Source organism: Gymnoscopelus microlampas, assembly GCF_963454915.1.
Source record: "Gymnoscopelus microlampas genome assembly, chromosome: 9".
Lineage (NCBI taxonomy): Eukaryota > Metazoa > Chordata > Actinopteri > Myctophiformes > Myctophidae > Gymnoscopelus > Gymnoscopelus microlampas.
In genome coordinates, this window is record NC_139946.1 from 7,007,240 (window position 1) to 7,014,262 (window position 7,023).

Genomic DNA, 7,023 nt, shown 5'->3' on the forward strand with positions numbered 1-7,023 from the left:
AACATTTGTAAAATATCTTGTTCCAGGGACCCCAAGAAGCAAAGATTTGAGTTACAAAAAAAGTTAAAAAGTATATATTCAAAGATTTGCACAAATTTAGATTTTTCAAAAATAGCAGATCTAGCTCTTTGAGCTTGTATATCTGCAATTTTTTTTTTAACTAAAGAAATCTAAATGACCCAGATGCGTTCCCGGTCTTAATGGGTTAAGATAACAGGATTACAAGTTGACCAGACTGTAGCTGCATAAAGTATACTATAATGCAATCATTTCAACAATAAGTATGAAAGATATAACGTTTATTAACTGTGCTGTATTGTCAACCTCAAGCAGTGACCGTTGGTCATCACAGAAACAATCTCATGACCTTGGGTTTGAAGGCCTGTAGCTTGCTGTCGTCCATGGTCGCCACCATCTCCTTAGAAGCGAGGACCTTTTTATGAGCTTCATCGAACAGCCCCTTTCCGATGGTCTCCTGGACCCTGTCCCGCCAGGCGCTGAGCCACGGTCTCCCCTCGAACACGTCCAAACCAGCCGCCACAGGCTGTCACAAAGACACGCACGCGTACAACGCTAAATACAGTGTTCAGTTCACTCTGAAAGGCTGTCACAAAGACACGCACGAGAACAAAGCTAAATACAGTGTTCAGTTCACTCTGAGAACAAAGCTAAATACAGTGTTCAGTTCACTCTGAGAACAAAGCTAAATACAGTGTTCAGTTCACTCTGAGAACAAAGCTAAATACAGTGTTCAGTTCACTCTGAAAGGTGCCGAATTAAATCAACAATCTGGATTTCACTGTGTACCCTCTGAAAATTGTTGTCACCGCAAATAAGTCTCTTTATTGATGCTCTGTGTATTCTTTTGGTTGATGTTCTGTGTGAAGCACATCGAATTGCCTTGTTGTTGAAATGTGCTATACAGATAAAATTGCCTTGCCTTCCCCCTACTTACCTCCTCTCTACAGTAAAATCCTCACTCAGTGTTATTTGAACTCAGAGAGTGAACAAACAGAGACAGTGAACAAACAGAGAGAGTGAACAAACAGAACCAAACAGACCCTAGCAGGTTAATTTTGTTTATTTTCCATTTGAACAATCAAGAGTTAAATTCACACTACAGATTTAACTGTCTACTAAATCAGGGGTCTTCAACAGGGGGTCCGGGACCCCTAGGGGCGTGATATTTCTTCTTTTTTTTTACCTTAACCACTTGAACCCTAGCATCCCCTTTTGTGAGGAGAACTTTAGCCAAAAATAGCAGATCTACAAGCTCTCAACGCCTCGCAGCACGAGGCGTTGAGAGCTTGTAGATCGGCTGTTTTTGGCAAAGAGGCTATACTGTAGGTGTAAAGGGGAAAAGAGCAGACTAAGTTAAAAAGAAACTTTAATACAATATAGAGTAGGGGGTCCCTGCTTTATCTCTCTCTCAGCTAGGGGGTCCTTGGCCTGAAAAGGTTGAAGACCCCTGTACTAAATGAATGGTTGTACGGCCTAAATTAAAGTTAAGGACGCAATCCGGAACTCATTTTTATAAAATTATATTTTATCCAATCTGTATGATAGAGCATGGTAATACATGTAACTAGTACATCTGCATGGTAGAGGATGTTAAGAAAACAATATTAACTAGCACATTTCCAGTGGTTGGAGGTGGTCTCTCTACTCTTCCACTGAGACATAAGACTCTGTTGTCACCACGTGTTGTGAGCTTGAAGATCAGCTATTTTCACCGGGGGGGGGGGGAGATTTTTGAAAATCTTTTGAAATAAAAATGATTAAAAACAAAATGTAGGAAACGAAAAACAAAGGAATATTTACTTGCGACCCATAAAAATGGGTTCCCCGACCAACAAATGGGTCCCGACCCAGTGTTTGGGAACCACTGCTATAAATGATAGTATTCCTCCTGCTCACCTGCATGACCTCCACGATGGCCACCAGATCCGCTAATGAGATCTGTTCTCCTGCGATGAAGGGCTTGCCCTGTATGAACTTCTCTTCCAGCAGTTTAAGAGAGCCGTTCAGATCCTCCAAGGCCTCGTCCATCTTGTCCTGGGGGACCTCCTTGCCCAGAATCTTTGGAATCAAAACCTGTGAAACAAAAAGACACCCTTTTAGCAACTCTTATCTCCCAGCATTAACAAAAGATCTTCCCCTGAAACCTGCACACACATTTATAATGACTCTTCAGCAGTGAAACTCCTAATGTGAAACTACATGACTGTAAAAATAAAGGTATTTTAGTTGTTTATTATTATTTATTTTATCATGAGTCAGGTGCTTTCTTTCCTTGAAAACTATCTGAAAATTAAACCTGGAAATGCAATACAAAGATTGGGCCTAATTTCTGGCTAGAGCAACCAAGTGACTTAGTGACAATATTTCTACGTAAAGTAATGGTAAACACTAAAAGAAAACTTTTTTTTGCTAAACTAAAAGAAATACACAGAAACCATAGGGTATGTTTTGCCATACTATGATCTCCACATCAGAACAATGGGATTTAGGTTGAAAATCTGTGAAGTTTGCCTTTAAAAATCTGTGATCTGATCAAGGATCAACAGACATAAAAGGGTCACAGACAGACAAAGGACACTCTACTCTACACCAAATCTCTTTGCTGAAAACAGCGGATCTACAAGCTATCAGATCTGCTATTTTCTGCAAATGTTCCCCTCAGAATAGGGTCGCTAGGGTTCAAGTGGTTAAATTAACACTTGCTTAGTTTAGTTGTGTATGTGCAACGAAAGCGATGCAGGGCTGCCAACACTCCTGGATCCTGCAGGAGTTTCCTGGATTTTGGCAATGTCCTAGATTTTGGCAATCTCCTGGATTTGGTATCAAACTCCCAAAATTCACCAGAACACAGGAAATTACATCTAGGCTACTATGTTAAAAAGTTTCTGGGGGAGGACCCCCAGACCCCCCGGTTCGGGGGTGTGGTCAGTGCATGCCATCATACAGAGATATTAACTTTTAAGTAATGAATGGTTATCATTAAAGATGGGTCTTATTGCTTCAGTCATCAAATACATTTATGTAGGCCTACTTTTTTAATGGATGAAATTGTACCCATTATTTTCCAATGCTAGTAAAGCAAGCCTGATAAAAGTATCAAACTCACAAAATTCACCAAAACACAGGAAATGACATCTACTCTGTTAAAAAAAATTCGGGGGGAGGACTCCCAGACCCTCCGCTAGCCACGCCCCAACCCCTCCCCCCAAAATCTCATGGATTCTGACAGTCCAATGTTGCAGCCCTGGCGATGTGTGAACCCACCATGAACCAGAACATCTTGGATCCATTCCATCGCAAGGCCATGTGCTGCCAGGACATGTACTCATTGACACAGCTGACCTCTTCTGCAGGTCAGCTGGGTACCAGAAGTCAGGGGTCTTGTACTTCTCAGCCAGGTACTGCAGTATTGCAATGCTGCATTGGTAAATCATTTTTTAATGTAAGAGAGAGAAAGCACATTGCTTTTCTTTAAAAGTGTTGAGTTGTATTAAAGCGGCAATCCAGCATTTATTTTAATATAATACAATTCTATTTTGAACAATCTGCATGGTACAGTATGTTAGTACAATATACCTAGCACATAGTGATTGGAGGTGGTTACCATACTCTTCCACTGAGAAATGTAGACCTGTGTTCGGGTGATTTGTTTATTTTAATGTATTTGGATACATATGTATTCATTTGCTACGTTATTTGCTATTTGTCAATTAAGTGTAATCCTATTATTTTATACAGTAGCCTACTCACCTTTCTGCCAAACAGAAGTCTCCATCTTTAATTGCAGGGACTTTTCTTATCAGACTTATCTTCCCAAATTCATCACCAAAGTGTTCACCTAAAAGCCAAGGAACATGATTTTCTCACCAGTGTTGGGATTGACAAACAGAAGAACCAAATGGGGATTCTCAGAATAACATGACAACAGCACTGTTCTAGGAGCCCACATTAGCCTAATTATTAACACAAAAGTGACACGTTGAAAATGTAGGCTAAAAGTCAGGATACGATTCAACAGTTTACTTTTTCGATGTGTCTCATCATATCCATTAAGAACGGGAACGCGTCTGTGTCATTTTTTGATTTCTTTGGCTATTCAAAAATAGCAGATATACAAGCTCATAGCGCGGTACCGAGTGCCGCGCTATGAGCTTGTAGATCTGCTATTTTTGAAACATTGTGAAAATGTGTGCAAATCTTTGAATACTATTTTTTTAAGTGTCAGGATTTAGAAAAAAAACTGTTTAAATGAGCCTCAGGTCTTAATGGGTTACTCAATACGATATACTGCTCTCCCGTCTTTAACTATTTAACCAATAATAATGAACAACGTTTTAGCCGTGAAGGGCTTCATCAGGTTACAAGCATAATGGCTTTGGAACCCTTCATGTAGGTCAGAGTCAGTGAGTGTCACCACTCAATCACTTAAAAAACCAATAGGTAGGCTGCAGGTATCTATGCGAGGTTCCCCTACCAAAAATACATCAATTAAGGGGCCATACTTCTGAACAATTGGTTAAAGAAAACATATAAAATGAAAATACAATGTTTTTGTTAACCTTTTGTTGATTGAGTGCTGACACCCACTGACTCTGACCTACTTAAGGGTTCCAAAGCCATATGTCTGCAACCTGATCATGAAGCCCTATAGACACGGGCGAAGCGTTAATTATTTTTTCTTAAATAAATAAGCACGTGCTTAAATAAATCATGTGTGGACATTCCCCCTTTTCTTATTGTAGGACCACATCACCCATTTTCAACTGGCCTTCATATCATTTGTGTTCACTAATTCTCACCATTTCTGTCTGTTTGCTCTGTGTCTCAGAGGAGGACTGAACAGTTCAGAAACCTGCCTACCAGTGACATCATCAATGGGGTTGCAAGCTAATAGAAACGGCAGGCTTTCTCTTCCTGGAAAGTTAGCATGCTATAGTAGAAGACATTGTTCTTGCATTAATAAAATAAATACGTTTAAAATCTTGTTTGAAATGACCAAACCTGCCTATACAGATGATGTCACTGGTAGGCAGATTTCTGATATGAATTAAATCAAGAAATAAAATAATTTTCATATATATATATATATATATATATATATATATATATATATATATTTATATCAGACCTAATAGACAGAAATGGTGCCATCTTATAATGAGCATTTGTGAGGACAGATTGTGTATTTAGGTTGAAAATGGATGAAGTGGTCCTTTCATTTATGATGTAACTATATTCACTTTTAAGTAATGATTACTATTAATGGCTCTTACATTGCTTCAGTCATCAAATCAATGTATGTAGGCCTACTTTTACCTTTTAAATGGATACAATTGTATTATCCATTGCTAGTAAAGCAAGTAAAGTAAGTAAATGCAAGTAAAGCAAGCATGATAAATTATAGGATCAATTTGCCCAATGGCTTGGCTTCCTAATTTCTATCCAAATACATTTTGAAATGTTTCAAGGACGGAAGTGGTGGAAAGTAATTACATGTACTCAAGTACTGTACTTTAGTACAATTTTCAGGTATTACTTTACTTGAGTATTTCCAATGTCCAATACTTTTACTTCTACTACTTACTTAATAGTTACTTCAGATTTTGATTATTACAAAACATATAGGCTACATTAACCACTTTGAGCCCTATACATTTCGGCCATTAGAAAATAGCAGATCTACAAGCTCACAATGCATAGCATCAGATCTGCTATTTTAAAAATATTTGTTATATATTTTTGAAAACTTGTGAAATGGGAGATTGTGCATAATGAGTACTTCCTACTTTTGGTACGTTAAGTACATAATTGATACCAATACTTTTATACTTTTACTCAAGTAGCCTACATTTATTTTGAATTCCGGACTTTTACTTGTAAGTAACGGAGTATTTCTACATTGCAGTATTGATACTTATACTCCAGCACAGACAGTGAAATTAACATACCGTCAAACAGCGCGACTTCTTTAAACTCAAAGGGAATGTTGTTCTTCTTGCAGAAGATGTACACGGATCTGCAGGGCTGAGAGAACATGTCCACATACAGCTGCACAGACATGATGTGATGATATGGAGGAATGTTAGAGTTCTAGATCCAACCGATCACTGTTTGTTTGACTTGTTGTAGCTCAGTAGGGTCATTATTGGTGTTGCCAGGTTTTGCGAGAAAAACAAGCAACCAGGTCTAAGGAAACAAGCTCAAAAGAAGCGGCTATTTGAAAATAGCCGATCTGCGACGCTTGTGAGCTCCTTGTAGTCTGTAATTTTCAAAAAAAAAGTATGGCGGTAATCTTGGAATATTTTTGAAACATTTTAACAACACAAATCTGGTACGGGGGTCCCTGGCACAAAATATTTTCAGATGGGGGACAATTCCGTGGAAAAAAAATTGTATTGATTGATCATGAAAATGTTTGAGAACAACCACTGTCTGGTTCCGTGTGTTAACCACTGGTCAGGTGAAAACAATATTAGGAAAGAAGCCCAAATAAGAAACTGTCTACACTTTAAAAACAAGCCCCAAAAAAACGCAACTACCAATGTCGTGTCATATCGGGTCCTGTGCTTATGAAATATGAAATTATTATGATATTAGTACATTATGAGCACAAAACCGGTAGAGTGTCTCATGAACAGGTGAAGACCAAAAAGGCACTAGTCACTATCTGGGGAGATCCTAGTGGAGACTGCCCGCTACAGTGAATTGTTCAAGGTGACACCTTCAGCTGTTCTGTCCTGTGTCTTGGATGTGAGTCTAAACGTGGAATCAGGTTGAGCTAAGCGCAGTCTAAACTAGGCAATAGTGCCAATAGACTGACAACTGCTCTCCACTTGGGTGGAACAAACTTAAATGCTTACTAATCTTCTCTAAATTCACAGATAAATATAGGACTAAGTTTTAGTAAAATAGGGCCGAGGGAAAAACCCTTTATAGTGGGATAACATGATCATTCTGTCTCTTAAATCCGAGATTAATGATGCGTTTCTTTTAAGTCATTTT

General features: G+C 38.6%; 1 pseudogene across 1 annotated transcript; it reads right to left on the reverse strand.

Annotated features, from left to right (window-relative positions):
* Nucleotides 1-267: 267 nt before the first annotated feature.
* On the reverse strand, nt 268-6,081 carry LOC311051808 (glutathione S-transferase theta-3-like; annotated as a pseudogene). The gene is made up of 5 exons (XR_014602890.1): nt 5,970-6,081; nt 3,772-3,859; nt 3,286-3,438; nt 1,918-2,094; nt 268-544 (listed from the first exon to the last, which is right to left on the reverse strand). The product of XR_014602890.1 is annotated as a glutathione S-transferase theta-3-like (transcript).
* Nucleotides 6,082-7,023: the final 942 nt, after the last annotated feature.